We start from the raw sequence: 23,122 nt of genomic DNA on the forward strand, positions 1-23,122 counted from the left end.
CTATTGGTTGAACTTTCCCCCAAGGGCTGTTTGCCCGCAGAGCCCACCCCCCCGGCCCTCTTTCCACGCTCCCATTGGCTGTTCGCGTTCCACCCGCGCCCGCTCCGCCCCACTCCCTCTGGAGGAAAAAGGGGTTGTGGGGGTGAGAGGCTGAAGCAGGGAGGTGGGTAAGCGGTCCTACTGGGAAGGGGGGCGCGAGACAGCCAATCAGGACAAGACGTAGAAAAGAGGCGCAGCGCCAGCCAGTCACATCCCGCGGTCCGGGTCGGGGCTGGCTGACGTGAAGGGGGTCGCAGCCAATGGGCGTGCTGCTACCCATCCGCTCTTCAGCAGCCGGTCGAGGGTGGTAGAAGAGCTAGTGAGGAGAGCACGGCGGCAGAGGAGCCATAGCTGGACGGCAAGGAGGAAAGCCAGGCCCAACCCTCTGCATCTAGGTGAGAGGCAGGACGCTGGGTGGGAGAGGCCGGGCTGCAGCCCCTACTCGCCAGGCCCATGCAGCAGCTGCGGGTGGCGGGTGTCGGGAGGGCAGGCCGCTCTGAGGGGGGTTTACACCCGCTGCCCCGCCCACGCCCTCGCCCCCCAGCCTCCCAGAGCTGGGGGCGCCTGCTTCAGCCCCGAAGGTTTCTGCGGGGCTTGGGAGGGCGGGAGGGTGGAGACCGATAGCAGGGATGTAAGGAGGGGCCTGGTCGGCTGCTGCGGAGCCAGGGTGGGGGCGCCTCCTGGGCTGGGGAGACCTTGTGGAAGTGGCGAAGGTGGGGCGGGGCGGGGCTGGGTAGTTGAAAGAGGAGCGGGCTGGTGTGCTCCAGGGTGGCAGTAAAAGGAGGCCAGTGATTGAAAGATTCCAGGTCTGGGGAGAGGAAAGTGATGGGAAAAGGGTGGTGCTCAGAAAAAGGTGCCCGAGCAGAAGGTGCGGAGCTGTGGCCCTTTGGAAGTAGGCATTGAAGGGTGGGGGAAATCACTGGGAGTGAAGGGAGGACAAGCTTGGGTTTTGAAGGTTAAGAGGTGTGGACAATTGGGGACACATGGATCTGGAGTAAAAGGCACCTACTGAAACCGGAAGGTGACAGAGAGGAGAAGATTTTAGGTGAGATGTGGATGGAAGCTTTTTAATTAGAAAGCGTTAGGTGGCCAGTTAGGGGAAAGTATACAAGAGTAAACAAGGTAGCTTTAGGTATGGTAGCTGAAGGGTGTGGATCTTTTGAGTAAGTGAGTAATACTAACAGTTGGTTTTGTCAGAGACAGGAGAGCCAAATGTCTCAGAAAGGAGTCAGGCAGCCAAATTCATAGATTCATTCACTGTACACATCGAGGGCCTAAACACTCAGACTTGATACCTCGCTGCTGAGGCTGATCCATCTCCCTTCCCACCTCTCCGTGACAGTTCATCTAATTGTTTTGCCTCAGTAGCCCATATGCTCACCCTCTCAGAAGAAATGGCACAAGTATTGTTTGCTTTTGTTTAGGTGGCAGTGAAGAATCGATTAATTCTTTACATTAAAACAAAAAAAAAAGTTCGTGTTAATTCAAAGGCAGCATCAGAAGTACTCTTGGAAAATCTGCCCAAAGGGTAGTTTCTCAGCTATCTTGATGGGCATGTGTAATCTAGCATAAAAATGATGCAAGATCTCTTACAGTATTAAAATGAATTAGCATATAAATACAATCCAATTGTTCTATAGGAGCAACCATTTTTGATGTAGTAGAATTTGGTTATGTGTCATATTTGCTGTGAAAATTTTCAGCTTGGGAAGTTTTATACCTAAATAGGTTCAAAGTTCTTTTCATTTAGAGGAAAGAGACATGGTATGTGTGTATCACTGCTACTGCCTTAATCTTTCAAGCTTTTGGAATTTTTATTTTTGGGGTGAGGGCAGAGGTTGGGGTCAGAGAAGAGGTAGTAGAAAAGAAAGAGTGGCCCACTACAAATTTCCAGTGGATCTAAATGGGAGGAGGTGATAGGCACTGAGGTATAATTTCTGCTTGAGGATAGGACAAAAAGATTGTGAAGAGTTAGCACTTTTGATAAACATAAAATAGCCTAGGGACAGAAACCAAAGAGGGCATTGTTTGTATAGGGTGCTTCCTTATTAACTAGGTCAACAAAGCATTATAGCTAATGGAAAATTCTTTAGGATGTAGAAATAATGTTGTTGAAGTAATTTCCTGATACTACTACTTACTGATCACATTTTACTCTAAGTATAACAGAGTACCTAAGGAGACTCAGAGCAGAGAAGTAATCTGAATGGTATGGAGCTAATCATGGATGGTTTCAGGGAAGAAGTGAGTTTTGACCCATCTTTTGAACTAGGAGTTGGGATATGGGTTATTGGAAGACATGAGGATTATAATGAGTGACAAATTTAAAATGGCTTTGAAGGTTTGAATGAAGAATTAAGGGTGTGGACTTCAACTAAGTCTGTTGTAGCTTAGTTCATAAATGATTCTGTATGGTGGTAAGAGAGAAGAATTAGAATAGTTGATGATGGATTAGAGATAAATAGTAAAAGAAAGAGCACAAAAATATTTTTTGATAGTTATAAGAGAATATGGTGAAAGTAAGTTGGGTTATTGAGGTAGATTTATATATATGTATAATAATACATATGTATAATAATAAAACATTTGTGTGTCCTGTACTAGATTATGTTGATAATAGTGGTATAATTTATTGGATGCTACATTGTGCCAGACACTGTTCTGAGCTTTCTAAGCATCATCTTCTTTTGATTATTCCTGTTTTATAGATGAGGGAACCGAGATTCATAGACTTAATTTGCCCAAGGTCACATAACTAATAAGGTCAGGATTGGCATAGCCAGTCAGTCAACATTAATTGAGCATCTGTTTCATGTCAGGCACTGTGTTAAGTGCTGGAGATTCAAAGTTGATAGCAAATCAAAAGGTCAGGTCTGAGCTGTTTTTTTTAGAGATTGTCATGAGTTAACAGAAGAAAGCCAGGGAAGAAAGAGAAAAAGATTAATTGGAGGGACTTTTGTAGACACTGAGGAATATACTGTTTAGGGAAACTTAGAATTTTAAGAGGAAGTAGTCAGCAGCAAACTGTATAGCTGAGAGAATCAGAAGAATGAAGGTTAAAGAAGAAACCATTGAGTTAAGTAAGGAAAAAAGTAATGTAATTTAGTCTCAAGGAAAACAGAATGAAGATATTAAAATACAGGCCAATAGTTAATCATGTTTAATGGCAAGTGCTCTGTGCACATTTAAAATTTGGTATGATCACAGTTATGGTCAAATTCATAGAAAAGATGTTGGCATGTCCCTTTGTAATATTTTAGTCTTTGGCTGGTAAGATTGTGGGTGGTTTAAAAATGCTTGTACTTTTTGTATTTTTTCAAATTAAATAAACGAGCATTTTTATAATTAGTGAGGGGACTTATTCAACTGAAATGAGCTAATAGGGAATATGTGGGTGGGCTAATGCTAATCTGAACTACATTTGGGGTCACTGGAGTATGTCAGGCCTTACTTCAGTGCCTACTTCTATGAGCCACTTTGGTGGAAACATTCTCATCTTGGAATGACTGGGTTGTTACCCATATAAATGTCCTGAAACTACATGTTGAAAGATAGCATGTGCTTAATCTGAAGGATCAGGTTACTAAAGCACCCTGAATCATAAAGACACCATTTTGGCTCTTCTGAACATCGTATTCTTTCAGTTTAATAAATGAATTAAAGGTTAAAAAGAAACCAAACCACCCGTACAGTTTAGTCATTTTAACTTTGTCTTTAGGTCTTATACTAAGACTCTTTCCACATATTGGTTCTGTAGTTCCTCTCTTCAGTGGGTTTGTAGTCTCAGTTCAGTAAGACAATATGGAAGTGCTGAATTTACATAAAACTAACTGAAACATTTCAAATTTGTCATTGTTTTCTGTTCCTAATTTGAAGAAGAAAAGAGACAGATTTCAAGAAAGTAAGCTTTTCTTATCAAATTTCTCCAAAGGAAACTAGTTGGATTTGTCCTAGGATCCAGTACAGATTTATTCCAATCTCTAAAGGAGAGAGGGAGGAATCTTGTAAGTCAAGAATAGGTTCTATTTTTAGTTTAATTTCATTTGGCCCATAGGGTTTATGGGAGAAAATTTAATGTTTCATCTAGGTACTGTACTTTTTTCTTAAGTTATCACATTTAATCTTTATACAATTCTGTAAGGTAGCTATTCCATTTTATATATAAAGAGAACGTGGCTCAGAGTAGTAACTTTTCAAAGGTTGGAAAGCTAAGTGACCGAGCTAAGATTCAAATCTTGGTTTGTCAAACTCCAAAACTCATGCATATGAGACAAATGGCAAGAAGAGCTTGATTATATGAATACCACAATGGAAAGAAATGCGACATAGCCTTACGTATTTGGTAACTATTTGTTAACCTTAGACGATGGGATTCTTGCACTGTATTTGTGCCTTGTCACACTGCCTTTTAAATGATAGTGATTTTTGTGTCTTTTAGAGTGCATTATATTTGATTTAGAGATGTGTTATCACACATTTTAGTATTTTTTGAAATGAAGACCTTTTTACAGTACTATATTTATTTTAGAATGTTTATGAAATGGATACTATGTCTTAAAGTTTAATATCTCAGAATTGAGGTAGTGTGGTATATGCATATAGTCTTCATGTATAAATCTTAGCAATTTGTTCTGTGCATTTTCTTCCCAACCGTCTCTCTTTACTTAGCCAATTACTTTCTTTTTTAGTATGGTATAATATAGAACTGAAGTATATATTAATAATAAAAATCATTCTCTTTAGCTAGTGAATATTATGGTGTAGAAGAGAATATTTTGATATAGAAAATTCACATTGCACTGTGCATTTAAATTTTGATTTTGCTAGCAACTTGATGTGTGACTTGAGGCATGTCACTTCCCCTCTCTGAGCTTTCATTTCCTCATCGGTAAATTGGAGTGAGATAGGGAGCTTTTAGAACTGTCTAGCTTGAACAAACTGTGTGCTCTCTTTCTAATAAAAAATGTGGATGCCATAGATCCCTTTCTTTAAAACTGTATTTATTGCTTTTTACTATTTTTTCTTTCTCTTCATCTACCTGTCTTCCCTCCCTGCCCCATTTTTTCCCATGGATCCTTGAGGGTACTGTTAGATTTTAAAAAAAATTGTTTTTCTTTATTGATTTTAGAGAGAGAGGATGGGAGAGGGAGAGAGAAATAGAAACATCTGTGAGAGAGAACATTGATTGGCTGACTCCTGCATGCCCCCTACTGGGGATTTGGCCCACAACCTGGGCATGTGCCCTGACCAGGGATCCAACCAGGGACCTCTTGGTGCATGGGTCAATGCTCAACCACTGCACCACACCAGCCAGGCTGGTAAAGTTAGATTTTTAATTTGTTAGAGAGGGTGAATTAGTTTGATTATCCTTCATTTATCAGGATAGGATATCTGAGAAAATAGGTACCTAGTAAGTAGTTAATAAATTAATAAATATGTTTTATCTGGGTTAATTAAGATAATTATTTAAATAAATACCATCCAAAAGCTGTTGAACTTTCATTGAAAGGTAATTCTGCCTAAAGAATGAAATGTGTTTTGTAAAGTAAATTTATCTCTCTACTGGGCAGATGTAAACAGAAGAAAACTGCTGGGCCTGTATATAAGAAGCTCCCTGTTCTAGTAGAAGAGGCAACCTTTTTAAAACTTTGTATTATGTGAAATTGCTAACATAAAAATATAGTATACATATCACCAACTTTAACAGTCATCAACTTGTGGTCAGTCTTGTTTGATCTGTACCTCCACCCACTTCACCATTATTTTGGTTTGAAGCAAATCCTTCGACATTTTTACCAATCATTACCAGATAGTATGATAAGTCTGACAGTAGATATGCTAATCTAAGGGAAGTGGAAAATTTTTTATATATTTTGAGACTGGATTATACTGTGCTGGGCAAGAGAAATTAGATATACTAATCTGTAGGGCAGGGATAATATAATTGGGGAGACTGAATATACATACATAAAATATAATATGGGGAAATCATATGTAGAGATTCAAAGTGGGAAATGACATTAATGAAAGTAGGCTTTAGAGGGGGAGGTGAGGGTGGTACCTGGAAAAAGCAAGTAGAAAAATCTAATTTTAGCTTTATAGAATAAATGATATCTAAATCTCTATCTCTTTGTATCTTTTAGACCCCTGCAAGATGATATTGACATACTGTAGATCTTACATCAATACTTGAAAGAAGCCAATTGCTGTATTACAAATTAGGACACACTACTTTGTAAATGTATCACTGTTCACGGTGAATTATTTGTCACATTACATTAAAAAGGCTTCTAAATATCTTAGTACCACATGTATTAATGGATCTATTTTGTCTAGAATGTTTGTGTGTGTGTCATTAGCTTTCAAGTATGTCATTTTGAGATTTTATTTATATATTTATTTGTTAATCCTCACCCGAGGACATTTTTTCATTTTTTGTTCAGATAGAGTGGGAGGAAGAGAGAGAGAGAGAAACATCAGCGTGAAAGGGACACATCGAGTGGTTGCCACCCGCACAATCCAACCAGGGCCGGGGACAAACTGCAACTGAGATACGTGCCCCTAGCGGGAACTGAACCTGGGTCTCTCTGGACCGCAGGCCGACACTCCAACCACTGAGCCAAACCGGCCAGGGCTCCATTGATTTTTAGATAGAGTGGGGGAGGGAAGGGTGAGAGAGAGACACACATTGATGTAAGAGAGACACATCAATTAGTTGTCTCCCAAATGACCCTGACAGGGGCTGGGAATTGAACCTGCAACCTAGATATGTGCCCTTGACTGGAAATTGAGCCCGCAACCCTTTGGTCCACGGGCCTATGCTCTAACCGCTGAACCAAATCAGCCAGGGCTCATTTTGAGATTTTGAGTGTTAACATTTGTGTGTGTCTCTAATTTAAATGTTAACCACTTGACAATTTTAGAATTATTTTGAAATATCTAGTTTATATTATTGTCTTTTATGGAATTCTTGCTAGTCACATGAGCAATCCTTCTTGAATTTAAGGAATTCTTACTATTATGTCTTACTGTTTTGGCGTATTGACTTAATACTTTGAAATATTAACTGGAAATAAAATCTTAAAATATATGCATAATGCAGAGATTGTTAGTCAAAGGTCATGAACCTGTTCGAGTATCTATCTCCTCAAAGCTTTGTGCTATCTCCTCAGAAAAATATACATACACACTTAGTTTTTCATATAATTTCATGGAGTTAATATGACTCTCAGAACCTACTCAAATATCCTTGAGGACCTATGGATTCTTGTTTAAAAAGCTATTCTTTAATGTATAGACAGAAGGCCTATTGCTAAAATTCAACTCAAATTTATTTGTATACTGCTCACCTTTTACAAAGTCTTTTTTAAATTTTTTATCATTGAGCGATAAAATTATAAAATTCATTATGTTAATGTTTAATTAAAAAATAAAAACACTTCTTGCCCTGGCCAGTTTTGTTCAGTGGTTAGAGCATCAGGCTGTGGACCAAAGAGTCACGGGTTTGATTCTGGCCAAGAGCACATACCTCAGTCCCCAGCCCTGGTCCGGGTCGTGCGGGAGGCAACCAATTTATGTGTCTCTCACATTGATGTCTCTCCCCCTACCCCACTCGATCTGAACATAAATGGAAGAATATCCTTGGGTGAGGATTAAAAACAAACAAAATACCACTTCTTTTTTTCCATTCTTTGTTCAGGTAGAGTGGGAGGGAGAGAGAGAGGAACAGAGAGAGAGAAACATCGATGTGAAAGGAACACATCGAGTGGCTGCCACCCGCACAACCCACCAGGGCCGGGGACAAACTGCAACCGAGGCACGCGCCCTCAACGGGTACCGAACCCGGGTCTCTCAGGACCGCAGGCCGACGCTCTAACCGCTGAGCCAAACCGGCCAGGGCCAAAATACCACTTCTTAATTGGTTTCTTGGGAAATACAAGGTATAGCTGGTTTAATAAGTATGTAGGAATGATTTTACTAAAGATTTTGGAATACATGTAATGGCTGCTATTTATCTTGAATTAATAGGATGTAGAATGTATGACAAAAGAATAAATAAATGCATAAATACCATTTTTGGGAGGGTAAAGGAAAACATTTCTTTGACCTATCTTGCCCTTACATAGTTAAGATTTATGGAGGAAAGAATCTGTTAAAGTATTTTGATGTTTACATTTGTGTTAAAATAACTCCTGGGTGTGATGCAGGGGTTTAGAAATGTGTTTTGAGCCAACAAAGAATTGATTTTCAGTGGAGCCCAGAGATCTTAAGTATTTAACATCCATCTAGTTTCAATGACGATCCTAAATAAGTTTCTTAGAAATATGTTGTTTTAAAAACTTGTGGATTGTACCTAAAATGTAATTAAAATAATGGTTATTAGCATATGCAAAATCCTCAGGAGATAGGAACAGGTGAATTAGCTGCTATTGGGACATTTGACTCTGCAGAGCAGTGCGTAGGCTGTTTGAAGATCAGTGAGTATTAGGTGTATTATTTTTAAATGATAACCCTTGTGACCTGTTAGAGTTAATAATTCTCTGAGTATTGAATGTACTATTAGGAAACAACTTATTCTAATACATAGTAATAGATATATGGACTTTGAGAGCTAGAAGAGGACTTAACCATCAGTGATTTGGCCTCCCCATTAATGAATTTTACCAAGGATCAGAGCAATTAATTGACTTGCCCAGGTCAAGTGGTTAGTGGTAGTCCCAAGAGTGTAGTTATTCATTACCTTACCTGATTTTTTGTGTCTGTTGCACTTATATATTTTGGCTGTCTTTCCATTTTGGATCTCAGTTTCTGGAGAAGGAAATATCTTAACACTAGGGTTTTTAGCACTGTGACTTTGGTTCTCAATTGATAAATTGACTAAGAGTTCTCTGAATTTTTCTATTTAATATTTTTACTTTTCTGTTATGCATGTTATCCCATCTTCTGCATAATAACCCATGGTTATAAGGCTTATTAGGGTAGGCTTTTTAGGAGTTTGAGTCAGTTTCATAGCTGGAAATGGATACTAAGAATCCAAAAAGTCATCTAACACTTTCCTCATGTTTTCTATACCTTTCTGGGCTGATGATCCCTGCCTGACAGCATTTAGTTGAAAACTGTATCTATGAACCTGGAAAAATTTTAAAGATTAGCCAGAAAATGATTTTTAAGAAGAGGGTTTGTTATGAGATTTAGTCATTTTAAGACATTTCTGGAAGCTTCTTACTCAGGACTAGATACTGGAGGGCTTATTGACATCCAGGTTCAGAAAAGTTATTAACTTCTACAAAAGACCCTGATTCCAAGTCCTTATGTCACATTTGGTTGATGAAGACCTAGTGTCTAGGCAGAAGACCTGCCCCTACAATTAGTGACCCCATAGCCAGAGTAAGGACCCTTAGAACAGTGACTAAAGCTTTTTTAATCCTGGGTCATTCTTTGGCTCAATAACCTACTTTCTAGTGGTATTCTAACAACTAATTGTCAGGGTACAAGCATTTTGGGGGAAGAGGGATTTTCTTCAGCAGTTAGGGATATGGATGGTTACTCATTGAATCACACAAAAAATACAGTTTGTCTTAAAGCCTAGACTTTAGAAAAATGTAGGCCTAAAATCCTAGTGATATAATTGTATAATACATTCTGAAGTTTGACTAAAACAACTAAAGCTAAAATGATAATAATGAAGCTCCTCTAATGGTAATTATTTTGTGATCCTCTGTCAAGGATATTTTTTTCATTGATTTTTAGAGAGAGTGGAAGGAGGGGTGAAAGAGAAAGAGAAAGAAACATCAATGTGAGAGAGAAACATTGATTGATTGCCTCCTGCACATGCCCCAGTTGGGGCAGGGGACTCAAACCTGCAACCCAGGTATGTGCCCTTGACCGAGAATTGAACCCTCGACCCTTGCCTCTGCAAGCCGACACTGTAACCACTTAGCCACTCCGGCCAGGGCAACTAATGGTAATTTTTTCATTAAAAAGTAAGAATTAAAGGTAATTGAAAACCATGACCTGCTGAAGACGACACAACTTCAGTGGCAGTGCATATCCCTTTTGAAAATTAAAGAATTCAGGGCAGTGCCCTTGGTGGTCCACCAGATCTGTCTTTTTGTTTGTTTGTTTAATCCTCACCTCAGGATATTTTGTCCATTGATTTTTAGAGAGAGTAAAAGGGAGGGAAGGGTGAGAGAGAGAATATCTATGTGAGAGAGACACATTGACTGGTTGCCTCCAGCACATGCCCTGACTGGGGCCGGGCATCAAACCTGTAACCCAGGTATGTATGCTTGACCGGAAATCAAACACTCAACTCTTCCCTTTTGATGCATGGCCAACATTCTAACCATTGAGACTCATCAGCCAGGGCTGGATCTGTTTTCTTCCTTCATCAGTGTTTGAATGGAACAGAAGTAGGGATACTCCTTCTAGCCTCTGACCACTCCAAACTCTTTTTCAGTCACCACCTCAGCCATCTTCAGCCTCCAGAATAACCAACACTAATTTTTTTTACCTTAACTTCTTATTGCTGAACAGCCATGAGCTCCCAAGTTCATCAGAATTATTCCACTGAGGTGGAGGCTGCCGTCAACTGCCTGGCCAACCTGTACCTGTGGGCCTCCTACACCTACCTCTCTCTGGGCTTTTATTCAACCTCCATGATGTGGTCCTGGAGGGCATGGGCCACTTCTTCTGAGAGTTGGTTGAGGAGAAGCCTGAGGGCCCGAGTGTCTCTAAAAGATGCAAAACAAGCACTGTGGCCGAGTTCTCCTCTAGGATGTGCTGCAGCCTTCCCAAGATGAGGGGGCAGAATTCAGGATGCCTTGGAGGCCACCGTGGCCTTGTAGAAGAACCTGAACCATGCGATTTTGGAACTGCAACCCCTGGGTTCTCCCCACGCAGACCCTCAGCATCATTCTTCCTGGAGAACCACTTCCTGGATGAGGAGGTAAAACTCCTCAAGAAGATGGGTGACCACCTGACTCACTTCCAAAGGTTGGCAGGCCCCCAGGCTGGGCTGAGCAAGTATCTCTTCAAAAGGCTCACCCTCAGGAACGACTAGAAGCCTCTGTAGCTCAAAGGCCTTTGACGGGCCCCTCTGCATTCCGCTGGTGTCTGGCTTTGGCCTGAGCCTCTCCCTGAAACCACTAGCTATTCTTTTAACCACACTCGAGCCCTCCCCCATGCATTGGGCCAAATGGAAACAATGAAGTTTTTTGCAGCAGAAAAAAAAATAAAATAAAATGAAACAGTTCAAGCTTTTGGTCCTGGCTGGGTAGCTCAATTGGTTAGAGTGTCGTCCCCATAGGCCAAGGTTTCGAGTTCGATCCCTGGTCAGGGCACATGCAGGAAATAACCAGTGAATGCATACATAAGTGGAACAACAAATCAGTGTTCCTCCCTCTCTCCCTTCCTTTCTACAAAATCAATCAATAAAAAAATATAAAAGAATTCAAGCTTTTGAGTATGCATGTGTGGTAAGAGCTTTGCAGTCTTATGGGCTGCAGCACTAGAGTTATTAATTGTATACAAATTAAAGTCTTTGGTACATCTGATAACATGCTCATTTTTGTAACACTTAGTATCAAACTTAAATTTATTCATGAGGAGAGCATTATGGATCAAAGGAAGGTCATGCCTTCTAAATAATTTGTAGTCCATGAGTAGTCTGGCCCATTTTTGGATCATTATCTTAGAAGGTAATCTGATGTATTTTGGAATACTATATTTCACTTTTCTGAGTCTGAAAGTATTAGGGGAAAAATTTATGTCCTAGCATGAAAACATTTTTATTATGCTAAGGAGAGACTATAGTACAATAGTTTATCTATAAAGAATCATATATGACTTAATTGAAATTGCTTTTTAAAAATTGTTTTCTCCTAAAATGGCATTGAATATATGTTTCTGCAAGCAATGGGACAATGTATTACCAAACTGTGTGATAACAAGAGCCAGCCCTTCTTCAGTAAGCTTTAAAGTAGAGAAGTTACACTATTGGTTTAGGCCTTGAGGACAGAAATAGAAATAAAAGAAAATGGATATTGCTGAAAAATTTGTTTTCTTGTTAGCAGATAATTTTAATGCTGTAGAATTAACATTTCCTCTCTGATGGAGCAAAACTTGACTTCTTAAGATGTCTTTGTGTTTGATTTTTACATCACTCAAAGGAATTCTGAGTGTCTTAATATTTTCCAGAATAATGAGGCCTTAGAGCCATTTTTAACTCTTGCCAAAGTGCCACGCATATGGAGCAACGTCAGTGTACAAAATACTTGTGTAGTGCCCTAAGAACTAATGAACTTTTTTTTTTTTAAAGTTTTTTTTTAATAACTTTTTTAGAGAGAGGAAGGGAAAGGGGGAGAGAAACATCGATCAGCTGCCTCCTGCACGCCCCGCACCAGGGATCGAGCCCATGACCCAGGCATGCACCCTGACTGGGAATCAAACCGGGACCCCTCAGTGCACGGGATGACACTTAATCCACCGAACCACACCAGCCAGGCTGAACTTAATGAGATTACTTATTATCAAGAAATACCTTCCACATTGAGGAAAATAGGACACAGAGAGTTAAATACTGGTGTCAGGATCTGTGTAGGCAAACAGAGTGGCCATTATATCTACTTCAATGGGTGCTTACAACAGGGTTGGACACTAGCATCTTTTATTGGAAAAGAAATGTTAACCAAGATGCTACAGTTATCCTTTTGTTTGTGGAAAAATGCTTTATAAGCCTTAATTTGTAAAAAGGAACTCACTATTCTTATTAGCTTGACTACAGTAAATAGTTTGTACATTTGACTTTGCATTTTGGCCCTTTATTTGCTGCTCACAGCTTACTTTCAGGGGACATTTTCTTTTATGTTGTGTCTTAATCAAAATACTAAAGATTCTAGAATTACTAGAACCACTAGACCCGTGGTTCCCAATGGAAGTCCATCAGAAAATCTTAAAAGAAAGTATATACTTACCTACAAGTTGAGACCTCTTCATAGTAAAAAAATGAGTTGGTTTTCTTTTGTCTAGAAGTTTGTCAACTCCAAGTGTAACGTCAGTTAGAAGCTCATAATTAAGTGAACATGGTATGATGACATTTTTTATTCAGTAAATGAGGTTATTTGGTAGGCAAAATATTTCTAAGTGTGAGACCCCATGGGACCATATTTTTTTAAAGGTGTTTTGGGTGACTAAAAAGTGTAATCAGGAACAATGTAGTTATTCCCTAGCCTCATGAAGTAGGTCTAACATGGATTAAATAAATGGCTGACAGTCTGAAGAGTAACCAGTAGTTACTTCACCATGCCCTTAGTGGCAGATTGTATTTTTAAAGGTGGTTATAACAATATCTCCCATCTCATATGTTCTTTCTGGGTGACCTTGACTCTCTTCTCACCCTGAGGTGGGGTTTATATCCCATCTCCTTGAATTTGGGTGGTCTTATGAATCATTTGTAATTAACCAACAGAACATGGCAGAAGTTACACAATGTGACTTTCAAAGCAGGGTCAGAAAATACTTGCATAGCTTCTACGTAGTTCACTAGAATATTGGTCTTGAAATGTTTAGCAGCTTTATAAACAGGCTAACCTGAGATCCTCATGCTATAAGGATACCCCAAAACTACCTCATGTGGAGAGACCCTCAAAAGAGAATCTAGGATCAGGAGCTAGAAACTGTTTAGCTGGAACTGCTTAGTCAAGCCCTTCCCAAATTCTAACAGATATTGTGAGAGAATAAAATGATTATGGTTGTTTTAAGACACTGAGTTTTAGAGTGATTTTGGTATACAGTAATAGATAATCAGAATACTTCTTTTTCTGAATCTGTTATTATATACTGAGATTTGCCAATCTACAGATGTACAGTCAGGAATACACCCTAATGATTTGTTCTGGAATCAGAACATTAACCTTACCTTAATCTACCTTTTTATATAAACTTTTTTCTACCATTCTTCCCTGCACCCATTTGGAAAAGTTATTCTATCTCAGGTATTTAGTAAGAGAGCATTTTGGCAACTGAAACTGTGTTGTGTATATTGGAAAGTGTCCATGACATATTTACTATGGCATGAAAGCATATGCATCATCTTTAGAAGGCCTTTTGCTCTGTGCCTTACTTTTAGTTACTGTGATATTGGGCCTTCTGATAGTTTCCTAGGGCTGCTGTAACAAAGTGGGTAGCTAAAAACAACAAATTTATTGTTTCACAGTTCTGGAGGCTAGAAGTAAAAAAATCCATGAGCCCTCTGAAACCTGTAAGGGAATTCTTTGCCTTTTCTTACCTTTCGTTGTTGGCAAATTTGGCATTCTTTGGCTAGTAGCTATATAACTCCAGTATCTGCCTCCAATATGTGCTTTTGTTGTCACGTGGAATTCTCCCTTTGTATCTCTGTGTCTTCATATGGCCCTCATGGACACCTACTCCAGTGTGACATCATTTACCTTAACTAATTGCACTCTCAAAATCCCTATTTCCAAATAAGGTCACATTCTGAGGTACTGGGGGTTAGAATTTCAATGTATCTTTCTAGGGGGAACACAGTTCAATTCAAAACAGGCCTCAAGGGAGATTGGTATAATTGTTTTGACAATTACATATTTTTACTCCAGATTAGATGTGAATGGGGTTTTTAATCAGTGCCCATGAGGTGCTATTCTCTCATTTTAAGTCTCCCTTCTCTCTAGCTTATACGCATAATAAACATAAAATTTGATAGTAGTTTTAATCTGTTTAGGCTCATTGACCCCTTTGAGAATCTGATAAAAACAGTGGACTCCTCTCCTTAAAAAGGGTAGAGAAGTATGCATGGATGTGCACACTTGTACACACACACATATAAATACACACATACAAACACAGTAATATTTTGGATGAAACTTTAACATGCTCCTAGACACATAACCACCTGTTCATGAACTTCTGGATTAGACCGTTATTAATTTCCATTGGTTACAGATACCTAAATCCCCATTTTCCTTTTAGTGGAAAAACATACAAAAGAGGAAAGGGGGAGGAGGAGGAGGAAATATATATATATATGGGATTCCTTCATGTTCACTGTAATTCAATGCAGTTTTCTGTGGAATATTTTTTTTTTTAAGTTTGGCAGCTTTTTATAAAAATATGGTTTTATTTGAGAAAGAGGAAGGAGAGAGAGAGAGAGAGACACACACACACACACACACACACACATACACATCAATCGGCTGCCTCCTGCACACCTAACTCGTACTGGGGATTGACTCTGAAACCAGGGCATGTACCCTGACCGGAAATCAAGCAGGTGACTTGGTAAGCCCCACAGCTGGGAAAATTTTCATATTTATGTGATATTTATCATGTGTGTATCTCTATTCTTGCCCCCATCCTTCATATATAATCTTTGTAAATACAAGTTTACAATTAAATTGTAAATAACATACTTTCCTCTAGAGAAGAATAATCTAAGTTCTTTTAGACCTGTATACAGAATATAAACAGACCTTTATATCTTGCCAGAGTGTTGGGTTAGCTTTTGACCTCTTTAAATTCTGTTATTTTTTTATTTTATTAATATATTTTTTAAAAATTCTCACCCAAGGATATTTTTTCCATTGATTTTTAGCTATGTGCCCTGACCGGGAATCGAACCGGCAAACTTTTGGTGCATAGGATGATGCTCAAGCAACTGAAGCCACTCTGTTCGGGCCATAATACCTTTTTATCTTAACACAACGCTAGTATTTTATTTTCACTTTAAAAAAGATTTGTCAATTTTTTATTTTTGATAACATGAAAATGAGTTTGTAAATTGTTAAACAACAGAGGGGAACACTTGTTCTTTTAAATATTTTTTTGATACCCTCTGATTTTTCTATTTTACAAAAATAGTGGTTTTTAAGAATGTATACTACATGCACATAGTACATAATTTAAAAATGTACAAAAGGATATACAATGGAGAGTGACTGCCCCTCATCTCTGTTCCTCAGTTATTCATTTCTCCCTCCTAGAGGCAACCATCATTTATCAATATTTTGGCTTTTTTTTTTTTTGGCCAGAAATAATATTATGTATTTATAAGCATATGCATATTCTTTTTTAAAAAATGTTTTTATTGATTTTTTTTAGAAAGAGTGGGAAGGAGAGATAGAAACATTGATGAGAGAGAAACATCGATCGACTGTCTCCTGCACGCACCCCACTGGGGATTGAGCCCACAACCTGGGCCTGTGCCCTGACCAGGAATCAAACTGGGATCTCTCAGTCCCTGGAATGATGCTCAATCCACTGAGTCACAGCGGCCGGGCAGCATATGCATATTCTTTTTTACTTCTTTTCCATAAAAGGTGGTATTACCAGACATTATTACATCTTAGCTTTTAAAATTTATCATGAATTCTATTTCATAACAATATGTTAAGCCACATTCTTTTTTTAGAAACAGAGTACACCATTATAGGAATATGCCTGTTTATTTGCTCAATCTCCTGTTGGTGGACATTTAGGTTTTCGGTCTTTTGTTATCAATGTTTCAATGAATACATCATTTCACACACTTGAAAGATTAGTTTCAGGATAAATTCTTAGAACTAGAATTGCAGTGTCATAAGTAATGGGCATTTAAAATTTGATGGGTGTTGCCAGATTCCCCCCGTCAGATCTCTACCTCACCCCATGCCACCCCCATAGAGGTGGTGTTAATTTATAGCTCTGCCAGCAATGTAAGATTCTCTATTCTCTGTGTACATTTATCAATTTTTTGGTCTTTGTAAGTCTCATTAAGTGGAAAAATGAACCTTGTCCTTTTAATTAGCATTTTTCTGAATGAGTCAGGTTGAGCATCTTTACCAGAGATTAAGAGCCAGTTGTATTGTTTTTTCTGTTTACTTTCCAATTATATCTTTTGCCCATCTAATTAATTGTTGGTCTTTTTTTTATTACATTGCAAGTGCTTTTTATATGTTAAAAGGAATTGGCCCTTTCTCTCTGATATTATATACTTCACTTCCTCTTCTGGCCAATTGTAGCATTTTGGAACATTGTGTTAGAAACCATAGGTATGTAATGTAAAGGGGTGTGTGTGTGTGTGTGTGTATGTGTGTGTATGTGAAAAGTGGGGGAATATTCCTGATATTTTTTTTGTTCCTTTTCATTTCTTAAGTAAAGTAGATTATTACATATTGTTAAATAGTCTTGGCACTCAGGAAGCTGGGCCTCAGTCGTGAGCTAACAGTGGGTGGTGGTCTAGTAGAATTTTTTTTTGCCCTAATCCTCACCTGAGGACATGCTTAGAGAGAAGAGGGGGCGGGGGAGAAAGAGAGAAGGAGATAGACATATATCATTGTGAGAGAGAAACATCAACTGGGAAACATCGATTGGTTGCCCTCCATATATGCCCCAACAGGGGATCAAACCCAAAACCCATGCATGTGCCCTGATAGGGAATCATACTGGCAACCTTTTGGTGCACAGAAAAATGCTCAACCAACTGAGCCACTCTGGCTGGGCTGTCTAGTAGAATCTTACTAGTGTGTGACCTATTGAATTAGAGTTTGTGTTTTATTTTATTTAAAAAAAATTTTTTATTCATTTTTTTATTTTTATTTTTAAATCTTTATTGTTGAATGTATTACAGATGTTCCTCATTTTTCCCCCATTGTCCCCCTCCTCCCCACTCCTACACCCCTCCCGCCTTTTCCCACACTATTGTCTGTGTCCATTGGTTATGCATATAAGTTCTTTAGTTTATTTCTTCCCACCCCCTAACCCCCTTCTCTTTGAGGTTTGTCAGTCTAGCGATGAATTTGTACTTCTTAATCCCTTCACCTTTTTCACCCATTCCCCCAACCCCCCTCCCATCTGGCAACCAACAAAATGTTCTCTGTATCAATGAGAATGTTTCTGTTCTGCCTGTTCATTTTGTTTGTAGATTCCATTGTCGATAGATATGTATTCATTGCCATTTTGTTTGTTCATATATTTTATCTTTTTCTTCAAAAAGACCTTTCATCATTTCATATAATAACGGTTTGGTGGTGATGAACTCCTTTAACTTTTTCTTGTCTGGGAAACTCTTTATATGGCCATCGATTTTAAATGACAGCTTTGCAGGATAGAGTAATCTTGGTTGTAGGTTCTTGCTTTTCATCACTCTGAATACTTCTTGCCACTCCCTTCTGGCCTGCAGTCTTTTAAGAAATCAGCTGACAGCCTTATGGGAACTCCCTTGTAGGTAACTAACTGCTTTTCTCTTGCTGCTTTTAAGATTCTCTGTCTCGAACCTTTTGCATTTTGATGATGATGTGTCTTGGTGTGGGCCTCCTGGGGTTCATCTTGTTTGGAACTCTCTGTGCTTCCTGGACTTGTATGTCTGTTTCCTTCAAGTTAGGAAAGTTTTCTGCCATTATTGTTTCAAACAGGTTTTCAATTTCTTGTTCTCTCTCCCCTCTGTCCGGCACCCCCAAGATGCGAATGTTGGCACGCTTGAAGTTGTCCCAGAGCCTCCTTACAGTATCCTCATTTTTTTGGATTCTTTTTTCTTTTTGCTGTTCTGATTGGGCATTTTTTGCTTCCTTAGATTCCAAATAGATGGTTTGCTTCTTGGATTTACGCACTCTACTATTGAATCTGTGTAAATTATTCTTTATTTTAGTTAATGCCTCCTTCATTTCTGACTGGTCCTTTTTTATGCTCTTAAGACCCTCACTAAGTTCCCTGAAGTTTTCATTAACTTCACTGAGCATCCTTATAAGCAGTATTTTGAAGTCAGCATCTGTTAGGTTGTTTATCTCCATTTCACTTAGTTCTTTTCTTGGGGTTTTGTTCTGTTCTTTCATTTGGGACCTGTTTCTTTGTCTCCTCATTTTGGCTGCCTCCCTGTGTTTGTTTCTATGTATTACTTAACGAGAGGTATCGGGCTATCTGAGACCAGATGCTACTTGTTTGAAAGAATTTAGGAAAATCTGAAGCAGGATCCAAGGCAGGCCAATCCTATGGTTAAGCAATTGGCAACAGCCTGGGTGGGCCTGAAAGTTGGGTGGGGGAGGGCCTCAGGGAGTCACCAGGGCGGGGCTACCAGTGTGAGCCCAGTTGCTGGAGTCCCAGATATGGCGGCAGTCTGCCGCCCCAAGGAAGGGCTCACCAAAGGAACAAAGGCCTTTGATAGCACGTTTGTCCCAGAGAAAGCCCCCTTTCCAGCCCTCGCTCCAGTGCCAAACAGCTCAGTTCTTCCCTGTATGTCTCTGGCGCCCCTCGAGCTGCCTCCCCTCCAAGCATAGAGGGAGTGAGTCCAATAAGTCCGTGTGCGGGCCCTTTAAGGAGCTGCCTGGGGCTCCAGCCGCGTCAGCCTCCCTGAGCCTCAGTTCCCGCTGGTTTTTGCAGCCAGAAGTTATGGGGACTTCTCTTCCTGGCACTGGAACCCTGAACAGGACGTCTGGTGTGGGACGGGGACCCCTCAGTCCTCAGGGAGGACCATCCCAGCCGAGGTATCCTCCTGATTTTTATCCACCACACGTGGGTGTGGGACCAACCTGTAACGCCTCCGCCCCTCCTACCAGGCTCGGTGTGGCTGCTGCTTTAATTCTGTAGTTGTAGGCCTTCCATTCAGCTTGATTTCAGGTGGTTTTGAATGATGGTTGTTCTGTAGTTTAGTTGTAACTTTGATGTGGTTGTGGGAGGACGCGATACTGCGTTTACCTACGCCACCATCTTGACCAGAAGTCTCTCTTTATTCATTTTTTAGAGAGAGAGGAAATGAGAGGAAGAGAGAGATAGAAACATCAATGAGAGAGAACATCGATTGGCCGCCTCCTGCATGCCCCCTACTGGGGATTTGGTCCACAACCTGGGCATGTGCCCTGACTGGGAATTGAACCAGCGACCTCTTGGTGCATGGATCAACGCTCAACCACTGAGCCACACCGGCCAGACTAGAGTCTGTGTTTTAAACTCTTTAGGTCAGCCCTGGTCGGTTTGGTTCAGTGGTTGGAGCGTCGGCTTGCAGACTAGAGAGTCCCGGGTTCGGTTCCCACTAGGGGCATGTACCAAAAAAAAAAAGTAAAATCTTCAGGTCATTTGTGTAAACAATAAAGTTAGGGAAGTGCTAGTATAGGGATTCTCCTGGCCTAAATGTCTATAACCTCCTAAAGAAGTTATACAGATTACCATTTGTGTGGGGGCTGGGGTCTCACAAACTTGGTTCTAAATTAAACTGCTAAAAATATTTGAGGTGTAGGTTTTTGTGCCTGATGGAACTGGAGGTAGGGGATCTATCGATATGACTTTATCACTAGAATGTTTCATTTCCATAGGGTTCCTGATAACCCAGTATTTATTAGGGTTTAAACAGAATTTCTAAGTAGAGGCATTAGGTTTAGGGTCAGGTTCTGGGGAGAGGGAATTGATAAGAGCTAGGCAGATTGTGAGGAGTTCAGCCAGGAAGACTAGCATTCAAGTCAGTGTTTAAGGCTTAGTGGGGAAACAAGAGTGTTAACCCTGGAACTGGGACAGAAACTCAGGTTCTTGGTCTAGGCCAGAGATCCACAAGCTTTCTGTAAAGAACTAGACAGTAAATATTTTAGACTGTGTGGGCCATAAAGTCTCTTGTGACTATTCAACTCTACTGTTGTAATATAGAAGTGAAATGGGTTCCTAGACCCAATTCCAAAGTATATGTGGAGGCTCCCCACACCAACAAGCAATACTTAAACGGTAGCATTGTGTCTAAGAAGTCAACCAAATTCTGATACTATCTACCTAGAGATAACATTAGATTCCCCAGATAAAGAGCTCAGTCCTACAAGACCACTCTTCACTTCAGATGTCCATCACAGGTTCAGGTTGTTACCTGTACTTCTGTCCTACCCGCTCCAAATTTGATGTTCCAATAATGACCCCTTCAACTCAAGATGCAAATTGTAAGTCCAGTTTGTTACAGTCTGTTCTTCTGACTGAATGGCTATAAATCAGAGATTCCCACAACCCCCTCCTTGAGTTCAGTTAATTTGCTAGAAGTCTCGAAGAACTCAAGAAAACCCGTTTACTCACTAGTTTACCGAAAGGATATTAAAGGATACAAATCAACAGCCAGATGAAGAGATGTATAGGCCAAGGCCCGGAACAAAGGAGATTCTTTTTTTTTTTTTTTTTATCCTCACTCAAGGACAGTTTTCCATTTTTTGTTCAGATAGAGCAGGAGGGAGAGAGGAAGAGAGAGAGAGAGAAACATCGATGTGAAGGGACACATCGAGTGGCTGCCACCCGCACGACCAACCAGGGCCGGGGACAAACTGCAACCGAGGTACGCACCCTTAGCGGGAACCGAACCTGGGTCTCTCTGTACCGCAGGCCGACGCTCTAACCGCTGAGCCAAACCAGCCAGGGCACAAAGGAGATTCTGATCTTGTGTAGCTTGGGGCCCAGTACAGTGGCACATGGAAGAGTTCTAGTTCCCCAGTGTGGAAGCTCTCCAAAAGAGGGTGATGATCTGTCCTTCTGGATTTTTATGGAGGCTTCATTACATACTCATAATTGACTAAGTTATTGGCCACCCTCAACACCCTCTCCCCTCCCAGGATTTCAGGGGGTAGGGATAAAAGTTCAGTACTCTGACCACATGGTTGGTCCTATTGGTAACCAGCCTCCATCTTCGAGTGGGGTCCAAAAGTCACCTCATTAATATAACAGGAGATATCTATTTTATTTGCGTCTCCTCACTTAGGAAATTCCAAAAGTTTTAGGGGATATGAGCCAGGAATGGGGGTGAAGACCAAATATATATATTTTTTATTATAAATTGAAATACCACAGAAAGCAACTGTGGACATTTCCAAGGCAGTTGGTGCCTGTATTCCAACAAAATTTTTTTAATTAAAATGGAATAAGAGAGATTTGGCTCTGGGGCAATAGTTTGCCACCCGGTTGTCTAGACTTACACTGTGAGAATATGGAATAACCTATAGCTTTTCAATAGATAGATGCCTCACGCTCATCTACTGCATAATATTTAAGGCAGTAGACTATATTGCTGGTGAAATCAGACTGTATTGCCGGTGAAATCAAGCAATAGACTATATTGCTGGGAAGTCAGGTCTTTTCTCCTTAGTGCATTGACTGGGTGGAGCCTTCAGGTTACAGTTCTTTTTTACCTGAGCTGGACAGGTACTAGTGCTAGGTTCTAATGGTTAGGTCAAAAGACTTTTTTAATCCTGTTGTGTTATTTCTTCCATTTTTACCTTGAAAATGGATTAGGCAGTGTTTCTCAAAGTTTGGTTTTTAGCAGCCTACCTTAAATCAATGGTGGTTAAATTTGGAGATGACTCTTATTTAAAACTGATGGTGAGTTCCAGGAAGGGCATTAAAAAACAAACAAACAAAAAAACGTAATGATGTAGGAAAGAGCATCTTAAAAATAAACTTTCTTACCCTGGCCGGGTTGGCTCAGTGGTTGGAGCATCGGCCCGTGGACCAAAGAGTCTCAGGTTCGATTCCAGTTAAGGGCTTGTACCTTGGTTATGGTTCGGTCCAGGCCCAGGTCAGGGTCATGAGGGCGTCAACCAATCGATATGTCCCTCTCACATGGCTGTTTCTCTCTCTCTCTTTCTCCTTCCCCCTCACACTCTGAAGATAAAAAATGGAAAAATATTCTCAGGGGAGGATTAAAAAAAAGAAACTTTTTTTGAAGTCTAATACAGAGAAGTTTGCAAGTACATCTTAATCAGTAAATGATCATAAAGTGAATCACTCATGTAATTAGAGACAGGTCAAGAAGTAGAAAATAATTAGAACCCCAGAAGACCCACTTAGTGACACATCCCTCCCATCAGAGGTAACCACTATTGTAACTTCTGACACCTAGATTAATTTGCTTTTATTTGAAGTTTATATAAATGGAATCACACTAGATGTGTCTTTTTGCATCTGGGTTCTTTGGCTAAAATTTGAGAACTCTATTTTAGTTTAATTGCTATATAAGATTTTTCTGATAGAACGTGCCATTATTTATTCCTTTTACCTTTGGATATTTTAATTTTTTTATTTTTAGCATGTTGCAAATAATACCTCTGTGAATCTTCTTGTTCTTCACATCTTTTGATGT

At 39.9% G+C, this 23,122-nt stretch overlaps 1 protein-coding gene across 1 annotated transcript in view; it reads left to right on the forward strand.

Annotated features, from left to right (window-relative positions):
• The first annotated feature begins 228 nt into the window (after window positions 1-228).
• The window catches only part of FAR1 (fatty acyl-CoA reductase 1), a 73,934-nt gene continuing 51,040 nt past the window's right edge, over window positions 229-23,122 (forward strand). Inside the window, exon 1 of the mRNA XM_036257927.1 lies at window positions 229-434. The gene's annotated coding sequence lies outside the window, so the exon portion shown is untranslated. The remainder of the gene's footprint in view (window positions 435-23,122) is intronic.

The sequence above is a fragment of the Molossus molossus genome, unplaced genomic scaffold (genome assembly GCF_014108415.1).
Source record: "Molossus molossus isolate mMolMol1 unplaced genomic scaffold, mMolMol1.p scaffold_m16_p_13, whole genome shotgun sequence".
Taxonomy (NCBI): Eukaryota; Metazoa; Chordata; class Mammalia; order Chiroptera; family Molossidae; genus Molossus; species Molossus molossus.